This window comes from Nicotiana tabacum, chromosome 15 (assembly GCF_000715075.1).
Source record: "Nicotiana tabacum cultivar K326 chromosome 15, ASM71507v2, whole genome shotgun sequence".
In the NCBI taxonomy this organism is placed as follows: Eukaryota; Viridiplantae; Streptophyta; class Magnoliopsida; order Solanales; family Solanaceae; genus Nicotiana; species Nicotiana tabacum.
Genome location: NC_134094.1, coordinates 98,623,591 through 98,641,910, shown reverse-complemented (window position 1 = coordinate 98,641,910; position 18,320 = coordinate 98,623,591). Strand labels below are relative to the sequence as shown.

General features: G+C 40.6%; 1 long non-coding RNA gene across 1 annotated transcript; it reads right to left on the bottom strand.

The window, feature by feature from the left end:
• Window positions 1–2,457: 2,457 nt before the first annotated feature.
• On the bottom strand, window positions 2,458–17,033 carry LOC142169909 (uncharacterized). Its single transcript, XR_012699543.1, has 3 exons — window positions 16,907–17,033; window positions 4,054–4,114; window positions 2,458–3,442 (listed from the first exon to the last, which is right to left on the bottom strand). It is a non-coding gene; the product is annotated as an uncharacterized LOC142169909 (long non-coding RNA).
• Between the last annotated feature and the right edge of the window lie 1,287 nt (window positions 17,034–18,320).

Sequence of the window (18,320 nt, the reverse complement as noted above, 5' to 3'; positions counted from 1 at the left end):
TAATGCAGTGTATAGACGACCAACTAACCCATCAACAAACTTCTGAACTCGAGCTTCTTGGGTAGGCACTAAGTAAGGAGCATATCTAGCCAGATTACAAAATTTGGTGTTATATTTTGACACATCCATATCTAGAGTCTAAGTCAATCTCTCAAAGTCTCTAACATATTTTTACCTCAGGTTGTTTGGAAAAAAATGATCCATGAATAACTTACTGAACTTGTCACGACCCTATTTCACCTATAGGTCGTGATGGCACCCAACATCACAGCTAGGTAAGCCAACTAGTGATTTAAACACACATTCAATTCTTTAAAAATTAACCGAGTAATTAAAATCTTCTTACTTGCAAGAATTAAGAAAAATATGAAAGGTTTGCTAAATTAAAAACCAAGAGAAATAATTAAATCCAAAATTCTACTAGTGTGTGTGCCCAGACCTGGTGTCACAAGTGTATGAGCATCTAGTAGATTATACAAAATTCTAAATACTATTTGAAATAAAATAGACAGAAAACAAATACAAGGAGAGGCACTAGTTCCTGCAGAATGGCTAAGAAAGGCAGCTCACCACTAAGCCTCTGGATAACGCGGGTGCGCGCCGATAGGTCCTCCGATAGTACCTAATCTCAGGTCCTGCACAAAAAGTGCAGCAAGCGTAGCATGAGTACATAGATAATGTGTACCCAGTAAGTATCAATCCTAATCTCAAAGAAGTAGTGATGAGAGGTCGACTTTGACACTCACTATGGGCCAATAATATTACAATAGAATATATTTAATTAAACATGAATTTTAGATGAACAACAATAATTTTTTAACAGAAGAAATAATTAATTCCTTACATTTCAATAATTTCCAATTTATCAATTAACTTCACAAGCAGCAATTAAAATATCATGGTATCGTGTAATTATTATTATTAGGCACGATTTCTGTCGAGGTCATACGACCTGATCCAGAGTGTTGTGTACACTGCCGAGGGACGTGCGACATGATCCATAGATGCATCTATACTGCCGAGGCGTTCGGCCCGCTCCACAAGAAAGGAGGACATTTACTTATGAACCTCCGGAATGAGAAGTTATTATAAAAGAATTAACACATAGGATGTTCAATTTCTATTAACAATTAAATAATTTACACAAAATTCCAGTAAATGTAGTTTCGATATTTTACTATTTCCTCTAACAATTACAATATAATTCCAGTAATTTAATTAAAGAAAAGGAGCAATTATCACAAGTAATTCATGATTTGAGTCCTAAACTACCCGGACATAGCATAATTAGTAGATACGCACGGACTATCGTCACCTCGTGCGTACGTAGCCCCCACAATTAGCAACAATTATTAATGTAAATCACCTATGGGGTAAATTCCCTCTTACAAGGTTAGGCAAGAGACTTACCTTGTCTCAAATCCCACTTCCCGATCACAATGTCGCGTAAAATCGCAATTTAGTGCCAAAAAATTTGAAACTATCCAAAATTTATATAAAATAATTAATACATGCTCAATAATTCAAAATTAGACTATTAAATAAATTACCATATCCAAAATGATAAAAGTCCTAAAATTCACCCGGGCCCACGTGCCCGATTCCGAAAGTTTTCGGAGAAAAACGTTACCCACGATCTCAAGAACTTAAATATACAATTTTCACCCAATTCCATAACCATTTTCGTGGTTAAAATCTCATTTTTATAAAAATCTAGGTTTTTCATCTAAACCCTTGATTTTTAAAATTTACAGGTTATAATCTACCTATAATCTATGTATTTAACTCAAAGTGTGTAGAATTAACTTACCTTCAAGTTGCTAGTGAAAATTCCCTCTCAAAAAGCTCTAAAATCGCCCAAGAATGGAAGAAATGAGGTTAAAAATGGTGAAATCCCGTTTTTAAGACATTCTGCCTAGTATGTATTATCGCGAACGCGTAGGGGAAATTTCACCCCGGTCCCAGTCCTCCTTCGCGAACGTGAGTGGACATTCGCGAACGCGAGTGGACATTAGCGAACGCGTAGGCCTGAAGTCCAAATGATTCGCGAACACGTCGCCCTCCACACGAACGCGAAGGGCAATTTCCCAGCTCCCATATTTCTTTCATCGCGAACGCGAGGGTCCTTCCGCGTTCGCGAAGAAGGAAACCAGAACTAGAATTTCTGGTTTTTCCAACTTAGCTCCTAGTGGTTCAAAACTCACCCGATCCCCCCGGAAACCCATCCAAATGTGCCAACAAGTCTGTAAACATAACACGGACTTGTTCGAACTCTCAAAACACGTAAATCAACAACGAAACTAAGAATCGCACCCCAAAATCGAATTAGATCAAAATATGAACTTCAAGTTTCTAAATTCCTCCGAACGCGCCAAAATATACTTATACTACTCGGAATGACATCAAATTTTGCGTGCAAGTCTTAAATTACCATACAAAACTATTCTCAGGCTCGGAATTCAAAACAGACTTCAACTACTCCAAAACCTACCCCAAACCAAATTTAAAGAACATTAAACCTTCAAATAATTGATTTTCACTATTAAGCTGTAAAACGCTCCCGGGTTGTCCAAAATGCATTTTGAACATACGCCCAAGTCAAAAATCATCATACGAACCTATTGGAACCGTCAAATCCAGATTTCGAGGTCGTTTTTTCAAAATGTTGACTGAAGTCAAACTTAGCACTTTAAGGTCAACTTAAGGAACCAAGTGTTCCGATTTCAACCCGAACATTTTCAAATACCAAACCAACCATCCCCGCAAGTCATAAATTAATAAATATATATATGTAGGGTTTTATTTAGGGGAATGGGGTTCTAAAAGTCAAAATGACCGATTGGGTCATTACATTGGTCCCATTTCAGTGGTACTGCTCATGCTGGCCTTCCTAGCAATACGATTTCATACAATGTATTTTCCATATCCGCTAGTTTGTTTGCTGCGAGCTCCACGGCCCTCTCACTAGAACAACCTAGGGCATGTAATGCCTTGAGTGTCCCTTCTAAGAAGCTTTGAGGATCTGCTGAATTATCAGAACCTGTGAATTTTGGGGATTTCAATTTCAGGAACTCTTGTAGGGATACCTCCTTATTCTTGAAAGTTTGAGTCTATGCAAGTGCTTATGTTTGTAAAGTAGCCTGAGGAGCTAAACTTCCGCTCTGAGTAGGCACCAAGGCCTCTAACACATTCAATAACCTTACCACTGCGTCTGCAAGTAAGGTAACAGCAGGTACAACAGTTGGCGCTGGTGGAGGAGCATCCTGAACTCCATGTTCTTGTACTTGATCTGGCATAGAAGCTTAGGGTTGACCCATGTTCACAATTTCAGGTTGAGGAGTGGCCTGCCTTCTAGTCTGTTGAGCTCTAACTTGGCCGCCACATAGGGTGTACCACGTCTAGCACCGCGTCCAGTAGATAAGGGTATGCATGTCCTAGCCATCTGCAAAAGAAATACTCCAAAGTCAATCTCAAGTTATCCCAACGCACGATCAGGGAATGAAAGAAGAGAAAAAATTCCTAAATGTTCAGTAGCCTCAAGATCATAAGTATGGGCACCTACATACCCATGAACTAGACTCTACTAAACATTGATCCATGATTCAGGACATAAAATCTAAGCTCTGATACCCACATTGTCATGACCTAATTTACGATCACGACCGACATCTAGGAGCAAGTGCCCCCAAGTGAGCCTCATCGGTATTTTACAGAAAATTGAACAGAGTTTCCCCTATTTTAGGACTATCCGAAAATATTTCATGCCTTATAAATAAACAACAACCAACCAATATTCACATAAATATGTCATAATCATCATTAACTAACCAAAAATGAGTTTCCACCAATATTACCAACTTTTTCAACTTGATAAAACTAAATCCATCTCAAAAATGCGGAAAGAAAATGTAATACTAGTAACTAGTCCATCTTAACAAATGAATACTCAGGATACTAATAAAATAACTACAGGAGAAACTCTAAGAGTTCAAAGGAAAAGACTATAGCAAATAAATAAAACTCTTCGCCCACGCGAACGAATACAGGACTCACCAAGAACGATCAACTCGTGCGCTCTAATTAACAAAATTCTCGCATGTGTCAATTGTTGTATCTGTAAAAAAAAATAGCTGTGGGTGAGTCGCTAGCTCAGTGAGTAACAACACTTAACCACAACCATTTATTAATTGCGGACAAATCAAAAAATATGCATGTATAATAATAATCATAAAATATAATAAAAATAAAATGCCCTTTCAAAAAAGGTAATAATAATCAGTCTCATGATGTGTTTTCTGTAATAGAAATCAATTTAACAATTTGGTAATAAACTCGGTAAGCACTGTGTCATATCAAATCTTTATGTTTGGGAGGTTTCCAAGAAAGGATCATGTAATCTGTATCACTTTCTGGACCCCTTCGTGAAAGGAGTCAAATATAACTGTAGGTCCCTACTCGAGAGAAACTGTAACTATATGCTAGTTCTACCTTCCCACTATCGAGGACTATAACTGTAATTGGTAATCTATAAATATAAGGTGCACCAGGTCTAATGAACCCACTGTTAACTACGTGATCTTTCAAAGTCTCCTCCCATTATGCTTGTCTTTATAATCCATCAATACTCATATGAAAATATTTTTAAAATAGTACAGGGCACTTCAGTTCTTATCAAATCATGTAATTTCATTCGGTAATAGTAATCATAACGGTAAAACAAATCTAGTAACAACGAAAATATTTATAACAACTGTAATCATCTCAAATAATTATTTCGGTATCATATCGAGTAAAGGACTTGTCCCACATGCAAATTCAAAATAATCGATAATATGTTCATATTAAAAATCATGTGCAAATCATGTAAGTTATGAAAACACAAATTGCGATAAGGTTACTACTCATAGTACTCGTGTCGAAATACCAAACTCGTCACATTGTGCGACTTGTACGACTTTGTTCAATCAATCTATAATCATATCAACATCAATCTCGTGTTAATTTATTTGTTTAGGCTAATTCATAGCTAATTTAGAATGCCCAACCCTCAGGGTTTCATGTTTGGCTCTTAAGTCATCGAATTATATTTTTCCAACAATTCACTCTTCTTCTACTTGAAATATCAAGACTCATTAGTCATTTCAGTATCTCTACTCGCAACTATCAAATTTCCATTATAGGTTTTTCACTATCACCAATATTACTAGCAATCATATTCGGTTACCAATCACTAACGAAAAGGAAAAGTTTCTGTAGGAATACTTTATTATTGGTGTATTGTATACGGTCGAAATAGATCTTGGCCTTAGCACATCTGATCGAGTTCGAACAATGATCTATCGAAGTAAGATCCCGAAGGTGGGACAAACTAACCTCGAACCCGGGGAGGCCGATCCGTGTCGAGTTCGATATCATTACCAAGTTCGAATTGAAATCGAACCATGATGCAGAGTAGATTTATCATGCTGATAATCTATAGACCAACCAACATTGAACTTGAATCAATTCGAGGGCTCGAGCCAGGATCGGGCTCGAGCCAAGATCAAGAGCTCGAGTTGAAATCAAGCTCAAACCAAAATCGAGGGTTCTAAGCAAGATCGAGCTCACAGATAAAAGCTGTTGCAATCCCACTAGAGAGAATCTTAGCAGAAATTGTGGAAAATCTAACTTATTATGGGCCTCCCACTGAATGTTTATTTTATTATGCTTAGAGCCAAATCCCTCTACTATAAAAGAGCTTGATTACCATTTCTGAAAAACAAGTTTTTCTGAGGATTACATTGTAATAAAAGCGCTATATTCTTCTACAGTAAAAAATCGTTCTTTCAGATTTCTTAAATTGATTCTATTTGTTGAATCCTAAGATTCATTGTTCCTGACAACCTTATCTACTTCGAATTCTCTGCAATCTATATTTACATTTCTATTTATCCTTACATATTGTGTTAAGTTACGCCACATATCCTCGGAACTACGTATAAATTCAACTCTATCCATTTTTTGGGTAAACAGATTGGCGCCCACCGTGGGGCCGAGGATAACAGTGGCTATTTGATACAAATCTGAAAAAATACGCCATTGTGCTTTGCGCTTATTTCCGAAAGCATCTAGAATTCCGGATCAGCTACGAATAACCACCAATCAAATGGCTTCACCGATCGATAACGAAGTCGACCTTCAAGATGAAACCAACAACTTGGCACCCGGGGCCGGAAGGCCAATTAACGATGGCACCGAGGCTCGAATCGAAGTACCCGAAATTCGGGCCGAAATACCATTGGATGTCAATTCACAAATAGCTTTGGAGGTGTAACAGCATTCCAAACCAGAAAGAAGCATTCAGGATGGTACTCGATCCGTCGCCCGAGACACCCAAAACGCGGGGGAAATCGGGGCCACCTTACGTATGATCTTAGAGATGCTACAAGCCAAACAAGTAGCGATAGCTCAGTTACAGAGCTAAACTCGCGCACAAAGCAGGCCGGATTCCAATCCACTTCGGGAAGTCACCCCCAGAATAGAGCCCGCCATAGTGAAATCTAACGAGCAAGAATCGGGGACTACTCCCGGAAGTACTAAATTGCTCGAAGAACTCACAAAACGAGTCAAAGCCAACGACAAGAGGATGGAAACGTGCAATGCCAGGGTCGATCAAATCCCGGGGGCTCCACCAATGATAAAGGGGCTTGATTCGAAAATATTCATACAAAAGCCTTTTCCGTCGAGTGCGGCGCTGAAGCCAATCCCCAAAAAATTTTGTATGCCCGAAATTCCCAAATATAACGGTACGATCGATCCTAACGAACATGTCACCTCTTACACATGTGTCATAAAAGGCAACGATTTGGAGGACGATGAGATTGATTCTGTGTTGTTGAAAAAGTTCGGGGAGACCTTCTCGAAGGGAGCGATGATCTGGTACCACAATTTACCGCCGAATTCTATCGATTCTTTTGCCATGTTAGCAGATTTGTTCATAAAGGCACATGCTGGTGCCATAAATGTTGCAACAAGGAAATTAGACCTCTTCAAGGTAAAGCAAAGGGAGAATGAAATGCTGAGGGAATTCGTATCCCGATTTCAAATAGAACGCATGGAATTACCCCCAGTCACAGACGATTGGGCCGTACAAGCTTTCACCCAAGGGTTGAACAAGCTAAGTTCGACAGCATCGCATCGACTGAAACAAAATTTGATCGAGTATCCAGCAATAACTTAGGCAGATGTACACAACCGATACCAATCAAAAATTAGGGTGGAGGATGATCAGTTGGGAGCTCCGTACGGACCCGTTCATCAGAACATGACAGTTACTAAAAGCCAAAAGGAGATCGACAAAGAACAAAGGTCGAATAGAGATCGATATCGACCGTACGTCGCAGATCGGGTGAACAACGGTTCAGTACGAGATATAGTTTGGAACAATCGAAGGATTGATCGAGGGCAAAATTCTCGGGGACTTATGAGTAAGAAAGGCTTTGATAAATATGTCTATCTTATAGAAGCACCTCGACTATCAGAATATAACTTCAGCGTTGGTACATCCGCTATCGGACGCATCAAAGATACTAAATGGCCTCGACCCATGCAAACCGATCCTGCCCAAAGAAATCCCAACCAAACGTGCGAATATCATGGTACCCATGGTCACATAACGGAAGATTGCAGGAAACTAAGAGAGGAAATAGCCCACTTATTTAACAAAGGGCACCTTCGGGAATTTCTGAGTGAAAGGGCAAAGAATCATCTTAAAAATAGGGATTCCAGCAAGCAAAATGAATAAGAAGAACCACAACATGTCATTCACATGATCATCGGCGGTATCTATACCCCTTAGGGACCAGTGCTTAAATGCACTAAAACATCGGTTATGAGGGAAAAGCGATCACGGACTCAAGATTACGCACCCACGGGGACATTGTCCTTCAATGATGAAGATGCAGAAGGGGCCCTCATCCAACCTCATAACGACGCACTGGTAATATCCGTACTCACGAATAAAATTAAAATTTAGCTTTTGTTAATCGATCCAGGTAGCTCGGCCAACATCATCCGATTGAAGGTCGTAGAACAGCTCGTCCTGCAGGACCGGATCGTACTCGCAACCCTGGTTCTAAACGGGTTCAATATGGCATGTGAAACCACCAAAGGCGAGATAATCCTACCAATAAACGTGGCCGAAACCATTCAGGAAACAAAGTTTCATGTGATCGAAGGCGATATGAGATACAACACCCTTTTCGGAAGGCCATGGATCCACAACATGTGAGTTGTACCTTCGACCCTACACCAGGCCCTCAAATTCCTGACATCAGGAGGTGTCAAAATGGTGTACGGGGAGCAACCAGCTGCGAAGGAAATGTTCGCCGTCGAGGAAGCTAAACCAATATCCTCACCTTCACCGATAAAGGGATCGGGCTCAGAAGGAGAACGGGACACCAAATAGCAATCACAGATATTGGCTTCGACCCAGCCAGATAACCAGAAGATCGAAGAGGATGATGATCAAAGGGTTCCTCGATCTTTCATGATTCCCGATGACTCCGACACCACCAAATCAATAATCGAGGAGCTAGAGCAAGTCATATTAATCGAGCACTAGCCCAAGCGAAAGGAATCTTAGGAACGGGGTTGAGCCCCAAACTCAGGAAGAAACTCATTCAATTTCTTATCGATAATATCGATTGTTTTGTCTGGTCCCATTTTGATATAACAGGGATCCCGCCGGACATAACAACGCATCGGCTAAGCTTGGACCCCAGGTTTAGACCGGTGAAGCAAAAGAGAAGACCCCAGTCTGAGGGAAAGCACGCATTCATAAAAGACGAGGTAACCAAGCTTCTCAAAGTAGGGTCCATTCGGGAAGTAAAATATCCCGAATGGTTAGCCAACGTAGTTGTAGTGCCTAAAAAAGGGGATAAACTTAGAATGTGTGTGGACTATAAGGATTTGAAGCTCAATCCCAAAAAATGTGCTTTCGGGGTCGGTTCGGGCAAGTTCCTCAGCTTCATGGTGTCACATCAGGTAATAGAGATTAACCCCGATAAAATCAAGGCCATCGAAGACATCGTCGTTGTTGACAGCGTGAAGGCCGTACAAAGGCTAACGGGTCGGATTGCAGCCTTAGGCCGGTTTATTTCAAGATCATTTGACCGAAGTCATAAATTTTTCTCTCTACTCAAAAAGAAGAACGATTTTGTTTGGACACCGGAGTGCCAACAAGCATTAGAGGAACTAAAGCGATATCTATCAAGACCACCACTACTTCACATTCCAAAAACAGACAAAAAACTTTGTTTGTACTTAGCAGTATCGGAAGTCGCCGTAAGCGGTGTCCTAGTTTGAGAAGAGCAAGGTACGCAATTCCCCGTTTATTATACGGGTCGAACCTTAGGAGAAACGGAAACTAGATATCCGCTCCTAGAAAAATTGGCACTTGCACTGATAAGCACCTCAAGAAAGTTAAGGTCATACTTTCAATGCCATCCCATATGTGTGTTCACCACTTACCCGCTTCATTATATTTTGCACAAAGCCGAGTTATCAGGCCGACTGGCCAAATGGGCCGTCGAACTCAGTGGGTACGATATCGAATATCAACCCCATACGGCCATCAAGTCTCAAATTTTAGCAGACTTCGTGGCCGATTTCATTTCAACCCTCGTACCCGAAGTCAAAAAAGAACTCCTGTTGAAATCAGGTACACCATCGGGGATATGGATCCTTTTTACGGACGGGATTTCGAACGTGAAAGGGTCCGGGTTGGGCATAGTTTTGAAACCACCCACGGGTAACACTATTAGGCAATCTATTAAAACTATCAGGTTGACTAACAACAAGGCCGAGTATGAAGCCATGATTGCAGGTCTCGATCTAGCTAGAAACTTGGGAGCAAAAGTCATTGAAGCCAATTGTGACTCCTTACTGGTGGTGAGTCAAGTAAATAAAACCTTCAAAGTTTGAGAAGGTAGAATGCAAAGGTATTTAGATAAACTGCTTGTCACTTTACACCATTTCAAACAATGGACTTTACGGCATGTACCACGGGAACAAAATAAAGAGGCCGATGCGCTTGCGAATTTGGGGTCGTCGGTCGATGTAGATGACTCGGGCTCGAAGAATGTTGTTCAACTTTCTAGATCGGTAATCGAAGAAGGTCATGCCTAAATAAATTCTGCAAGCTTAACCTGGGATTGGAGAAACAAGTATATTGAATACTTGAAGAGCGGGAAACTCCCATCGGACCCTAAAGATTCCAGAACCCTACGGACTAAAGCTGCTCGATTCACATTGGATTCGGTCGGAACGCTGTACCGAAGAACATTCGATAGACCGTTGGCAGTATGCTTGGGTCCGGGAGATACCGATTACATCCTATGAGAAGTGCACGAGGGTACTTGCGGGAATCACTCTGGAGCCGATACATTAGTTCGAAAAATAATCAGAGCAGGGTATTATTGGATCGATATGGGAAAATATGCGAAGGAATTTGTTCATAAATGTGACAAATGTCAAAGGTTTGCACCAATGATCCACCAACCCGAAGAGCAACTCTACTCAGTCTTATCCCCATGGCCGTTCATGAAGTGGGGAATGGATATCGTCGGCCCTCTTCTATCGGCCCCAGGTAAATCCAAATTCATTTTATTTATGACTGATTATTTTTCTAAATGGGTTGAAGCCCAGGCGTTCGAGAAAATAAGAGAGAAAGAAGTTATAGACTTTATTTGGGATCATATCATATGCCGATTCGGGATACCCGCCGAAATAGTGTGTGACAATGGAAAATAATTCGTTGGCAGCAAAGTAACAAGCTTCCTCGAAGACCACAAGATAAGAAGGATACTATCGATGCCATACCACCCCAGTGGGAATGGACATGCCGAATCAACGAACAAAACTGTCATTCAAAACTTAAAGAAGAGGTTGAACAACGCTAAAGGGAAATGGAGAGAAATCCTTCCCGAAGTCCTTTGGGCATATCGGACGGCGTCAAAATCCACTACGGGGGCGACCCCATTCTCCTTAGTATATGGGTCCGAAGCATTGATACCAGTCGAAGTTGGTGAACCCAGTACCAGATTTTGATTCGCGATGGAAGAATCAAATAACGAGGCTATGAATACCGGCCTCGAACTATCGGACGAAAGACGAGAAGCTGCTCTCGTCCAATTGGCCGCCCAAAAGCAGCGAATCGAAAGATATTATAATAAAAAAACCAAGCTCCGCCATTTCAAGCCTGGGGACTTAGTGTTAAGAAAAATTACTATCAATACCCGAAATCTGAACGAAGGAAAACTAGGACCGAATTGGGAAGGACCATATCAGGTGCTCGAGAACATTGGAAAGAGATCGTACATGCTCGGCATTATAAACGGCAAACAGCTATCACACAGCTGGAATGTATCATATCTAAAACGGTACTACTGTTAAGGTACAACCTTTCCATATTCATTTATATTTCAAAACTGACCCCTGCAGAAGTCCGAACAAGGGCTAAGATGGATCTCTCGCTTGAAGGCATGCGTTGCACTCTTTTTCCCTTAGACCGATTTTATCCCAAATGGGTTTTTCGGCAAGGTTTTTAATGAGGCAACCATTGATCGTGCAGCATTTACAACAATATTCGAGGCCTCGCAAGAGAGTTATTTCACAACAACAGGGTTCCAATAGAAAAAATTGTAAGAGCCAAATGGTCGAAGCGAACCATGCTCATATAGATTGGCCCGAACCCAGGCGTGTAATAATGTGCGAAGAAAGTTCTCTTCTTTATCGGCATCTTATATCCAAGGAAAATTCCTCTACTTTAAGATTTATTATGCAATCAGAATTAAGATAAACTCAACCACTGAGCCTACGGGCTACTTTTATTTTCGAGTTCGAGCAAACACTCACTCGACCATTGCGCCTACGGGCTACATTACTTCGAGTTTGAATCATTCACTCGACTAAGCCTACGGGCTACTTTTATTTCGAGTTCGAGCAAACATTCACTCGACCATTGCGCCTACGGGCTATATTATTTCGAGTTCGAATCATTCACTCGACTAAGCCTACGGGCTACTTTTATTTCGAGTTCGAGCAAACATTCACTCGACCATTGCGCCTATGGGCTACATTACTTCGAGTTCGAATCATTCACTCGACTAAGCCTACGGGCTACTTTTATTTCGAGTTCGAGCAAACACTCACTCGACCATTACGCCTACCAGCTACATTACTTCGAGTTCGAATCATTCACTTGACTAAGCCAACGGGCTACTTTTATTTCGAGTTCGAGCAAACACTCACTCGACTATTGCGCCTACGGGATATATTTATTCAAGTTCAAATCATTCTCGACTAAGCCTACGGGCTACTTTTATTTAGAGTTCGAGCAAACACTCACTCGACCATTATGCCTACGGGCTACATTACTTCGAGTTCGAATCATTCACTCGACTAAGCCTATGGGCTACTTTTATTTCGAGTTCGAGCAAACACTCACTCGACCATTGCGCCTACGGGCTACATTTATTCGAGTTCGAATCATTCACTCGACTAAGCCTACAAGCTACTTTTATTTCGAGTTCGAGCAAACAGTCACTCGACCATTACGCCTACGGGCTACATTATTTCGAGTTCGAATCATTCACTCGACTAAGCCTACGAGCTATTTTTATTTTGAGTTTGAGCAAACACTTACTTGACCATTACGCCTACGGGCTACATTACTTCGAGTTTGAATCATTCACTCGACTACTAAGCCTACGGGCTACTTTTATTTCGAGTTAAGCAAGCAAGCACTCGACCATTATGCCTATGAGCTATATTTCTTCAAGCTCGAATCATTGACTTAACTAATAAGCCTAAGGGCTACATCGCTCCAATTTTGAGTAAGCGCTCGCTCGGTTACAGAGGCTACGAAGTCCAAATTTGGTTAAGTTGTTTTAATCATTGTGAAAACATTCATAAGGTATGAATAAAGTCCTCACAAGATAGGAAACAAAAACAGAAGCAAGTCGGCTATATACAAAATTATCTACATGATTGATTACAACGTAAAAAATTAAAAACTAAGCTTCCTGGTCATCCTCAGGATCGGCCTCATCTCTATCGGGCTCCCCCCCGTTCTCGGATATGCTCTTACTCCCATCATCATCATCATTGTCATCATCATCACCGTCAGAAACTAGAGCTTCAGCATCGGCTTCGAATTCTTTGGCCCTTTTTATCTATTCAGCGAGATCGAAACCACGAGCATGAATCTCCTCGAGAGTTTCCCTTCGGGATCGACACATAGCAAGATCGGCGACCCAATGTGCTCGAGTATCGGCAGACTCGGTTGCCTCTCTTGCCTGGACTTGGGCAGCTTCAGCATCGGCCCGATAGACAGCCACGAGCGCATCCGCATCGGCCTTTGCCTTTTCGGCATCAGATTCGGCCTTGGCAAGTACAGAGGCCAACCGAGCTTCAAGCTCCTCAATTCTTCTTGCTTGAACCAAGCCTTTTTCCTTCATTTTCTGAAGTTGGTTTTCGGACGATGATAACTGGGCTCGAGCAGTCTCTTTTTCTGCAGCAAAGTGGTCCATACCTTCTTTCCACCGCAAAGACTCAGTTCTTATCACGTCGACCTCCTCACGATACTTCCCGATCATCTCGATTTTTTGCTGCAGCTGTGAGACCGAAATGTTAGCTATCGTTCCGATATCAAGCCCATAGGTTTTCAAAATCATCATTACCTGCTCAGACAAATCGGTCTGATCTCGATAAGCCTTGGCCATCTCAGATCGGAGGTCTTTTATTTCCTCTTCTCTCTACCCTAAGGAAAGTCTAAGGGAGTTCCTCTCATCGGTAGCCCGTTGTAGGTCGACCTCATATTGATGCAGCTCATTTTGGGATCGAGAACATTGTTCTCGATGAACTGCCGCTGCCTATAATGAAACAAGAAGCGAAGTTAACGAAAAATGAACATAAGGATAGTACCGACAAAATAATTTTAAAAGATCACCTGATTCAAAGCCTGCCGCAATCCGTGAAAAAGATCCGATTCATCACCAGCACCGGCAACGTCCTCAATGCTAGTAAACAGGTCACGAAAGGGGTCTTCTTCATCGTGAGGCCTATCTAGATCGAGGGTTCCCAGAGCTTGAGCTTCTCGAATCACCCCTACGGAAAAAGCGGGAAAGGTAGGTGAATCCTCGATTGCTGCCGCCCCAAATGAATCGCCTGGAGCATTCTCCTCGGTTCGAAGGGGTTTGAGGGCCCCTTCGGTCATATCCCCTGCCCGTTGACTCCGATGAGATGCGTCTTTGATATCCAATAGTTCGGGGACTCTACCCGAATATTTCTCCGGCATATCCTCAGTTTGAGGCGAAGCCTCATAGAGCATCATCGATCCAGCCGCCGATGAGGCATCGGTGGTTCTCTTCATTCGAACCGCCAGCGCGGACTCATCTTTTTATTCTTCTTCTTCTTCTTCTTCTTCTTCTTCATCCCTTAGACGCAAAATGAATTCCACAGTCAAAGGAATGACATTCTTGTTCGGCTTATGAGCCATCCTCTTCTTTGGTTTTTCGGGAACGGAGGCTCTTTTCCTTTTATTTTTCTTCACCAGCTTTGGGACAGAGGCCGAAATTTCCTCCTCATTGGACAAGGGCCTCAAAATCGCGTCTTTACCCAAACCTGCATATGGAAAATCTTAATAAAATATTTTTGAAAATCACCTCGTTCGGATCATCAAAGAGTACGAGAAATGAGCTTACCGTGATTTTTAGCCTCCCACCGACCCTTTTGACAAATCACGCCATGAGCGCTCTGCGTATGTGGAGGTCAAAACAAGGGCTCGTACCCAGTTCTTGAGATCGGGAACTGCTCTGGGCATCCAAGGAACCGCTACATCATAAAAAGAGGAGCGTCGATGAGAGAATAAATGAAATAACAAAGTAGAAGTAACAGCAAGATCACACTTACGTTTCATATTCCACTCCTCGTGAAAGGGTATCTTTTCGGTCGGAATCAGGTCCGAAGTCCTTACTCGAATGAACCTGCCCATCCAACTCCGGTCCATGTCCTCGTCAATACTCGAGAACAGAGCCTTGGTAGCCCGACGCTGGAGTTTTATTAAACCTCCTCGAAAAAGTCTAGGACCGCATAATCGTATAAGATGGTCGAGGGTGAATGGCATCCCCTCGATTTTGCTTACGAAATATCGGATCAGGATAACGATCCGCCAAAAAGAAGGGTGGACCTGTCCTAGGGTTATTTGGTATTGACGACAAAAATTAATGACAATGGAATCGAAGGGACCCAATGTGAAAGGATAAGAATACATATTCAAAAACCCTCTCACGTGCGAAGTGATATCTTAAGGAATCATTAGTTCTTTCTTATCCCAATTGCAATCTTTCTTTAGCTGTTGGAGGTGCTTCTCGGTTATCGAACATATATACCTCGATACCGGTTCACAACGACCAGGTACCGATGATCCTTTATCGACCTTAAAATCATAAGTAAGGACGCACGCCCCAGGAACGCACTCCTCAGGCCGTGGTTCAACCGGCGTGTCATCAGCGGCACACTGTGAAGATGAAGTTTTCTCTTTCTGAGGGATGGTTTGTGACGTTTTCGCCATTTTCGAGTTCAGAAGCAAGGAATAGAGAAAAATGACAAAGATTTGATAAAATTGAGGAGGGACTTTTGCAGAAAGAAATGACAGATTTACTGGTAAGTTGGAGAGTACGAAGAAGAACTTGGGAAATTTGGAAGATAGAATATGTAAAAGTGGTAAAAGATAAAATAAAGGGTTATTTATAGGTTCAAGCGATGGCGGTTCAGTATCAGCGGTGGCCGACCACCGCCTGGCATGCATTAAATGTCTTGAAAGACTAAACCGATAGGACAGCTACCAGATGTGTCATGGTCGAACCCGATGGAAACGTCAGGTTATAATCCGATCGAGCCGTTAAAAAGTCATATCGTTTCTCACCACATTCTTTCTGAGAAACGAGGGGACTATCTATATACGGTCGAAATAGATCTCGACCTTAGCACATCTGATTGAGTTCGAACGATGATCTATCGAAGTAAGATCCCGAAGGTGGGACAAATTAATCTCGAACCTGGGGAGGCCGATCCGTGTCGAGTTCGATATCATTATCAAGTTCAAATCGAAATCGAACCATGATGCAGAGTAGATCTATCATGCTGATAATCCAGAAACCAACCAACATTGACCTCGAATCAATTCGAGGGCTCGATCCAGGATCGGGCTCGAGCCAAGATCAAGAGCTCGAGTTAAAATCAAGCTCAAACCAAAATCGAGGGTTCTAAGCAAGATCGAGCTCACAAACAAAAGTCGTTGCAATCCCACTAGAAAGAATCTTGGCAGAAATTGTGGAAAAGCTGACTTATTATGGGTCTCCCACTGAATGTTTATTTTATTATGCTTAGAGCCAAATCCCTACACTATAAAAGGGCTTGGCTACCATTTCTGAAAAATAAATTTTTCTGAGGCTTACATTGTAATAAAAGTGCTATATTCTTCTACAGTAAAGAATCGTTCTTTCAGATTTCTTAGATTTATTCTATTTGTTGAATCCTAAGATTCATTGTTCCTGACAATCTTATCTACTTCGAATTCTCTGCAATCTATATTTACATTTCTATTTATCCTTACATTTTGTGTTAAGTTACGCCACATATCCTCGGAACTACGTATAAATTCAACTCTATCCATTTTTCGGGTAAACATATATACAGAAATATATAAGTTTATAACCCAAACATAATAGTATATTCATCAATTCATGAAAAATTTCATGGGCTCCCCTATTTCCTTAATATTAGTTTTTCAACTAACTCTCAACCCAACTCTATAGCAATGTAATTTATGAATCAAATCTATGAATTAAGCGTAGAAACTTACCTTCCTTTTCTTCTTCTCTATTTAGTTAGTTTCCTCTGTATTGAATTCTTCTCGTGCTCTTCACAGGAAAGAGAAGGGCAAACTCGCGCTTTCTTTTGTTCTCAAAAGTGGCTGACAAAGCCTTCACCAAAATCTCCTTAGTTTATTATCCTTTCCTTCCCTATTTACGTTTATGATGGGCCAAGGCTCATTTGTATTCTTTTTTTTTATTGTGAAAAATGACGCCCGCTCTCAAAATAATAGTCGATATATATATATATATATATTATGTATGTTATATACAAAAAATATATAAATTTTATATATTTATTTGGCTACTGAATATAAATAGTTTTTTACGCAGGCTAAAAGTGAATAAAACTTTTTTTGGTTGCTTTATATCCCTTTTTTTCATAACTAATTATGTAAATATTATTATTTTAATAAGAGGTTTTACACGAGTTTAATCATCACCTATTCATTTACTCAAACACATTTTAACTCGCCTAGACACAACCAACTAATATGACACAAGTAGGCATGCACTTATTTAGCTCCTACATTTATGTGCTATTCCTACTAACTTTAAATATGAATGACTTTTCTCCTTGCTTCGGTCAACCCTTGTCCAGTTTATGAACTAAAAAAGTCAGACAAATATTTCACTGACATTTTATCAACCCTCTTCTCTTGTGAAAGTACCAGTCATTTATTAGAGCGACAACCTTGGCCATGACAACCATCAAAGCATAATTGATGGTACTGATTTGAGAATGCCATTATGGGGCGGCCTAAGGGTAAGGCAAATGAAGCCATTGCCTTACGCCCCAAAATATTAAGGGCCCAATTTTAAGTACTATCATATATATTTTATATAATTATTATTAATAAAATATTTTAAAAATTTTAATTAAAACTATACAGTTGAGTGATAAATAACGATAAATTTGTCTTTCATTTAATTAAATGATGAACGTTCTCAAATTTATTTTTTTTTCTCCTCTATGTACACTCATGTTTTTTATGTTTCTAATGATTTTACTTTCTAATTTTAACTCATTTTCTCTGAATTGGCTATTTCTTTTCACCATAGTTTATTGATCCATCCATAATATGTATACCCTATTAATGAACAGTCGGGTGGTTCCCCATAGTAGACGGAGAATTAATTAAGAAGATGAAATAGGAATCAGGGGCACGATTATTGCTTTCAACTCGAAACATATACACATCATCATATCATCGTACTATATTAAAAGTGAGAACACCCCCAAGTCAAAAGTTGATTTACTAATTTACCCATAAACAACTACTTGTCCTTCAGTCAAATATTATTCCAAAAATATTTTTGTACAAAAATATAAATACACATTTTAATAAGAATAATTAAAAAGATTAATTAGAAGAAAGACGAACTTAATACCTCTTTATATGG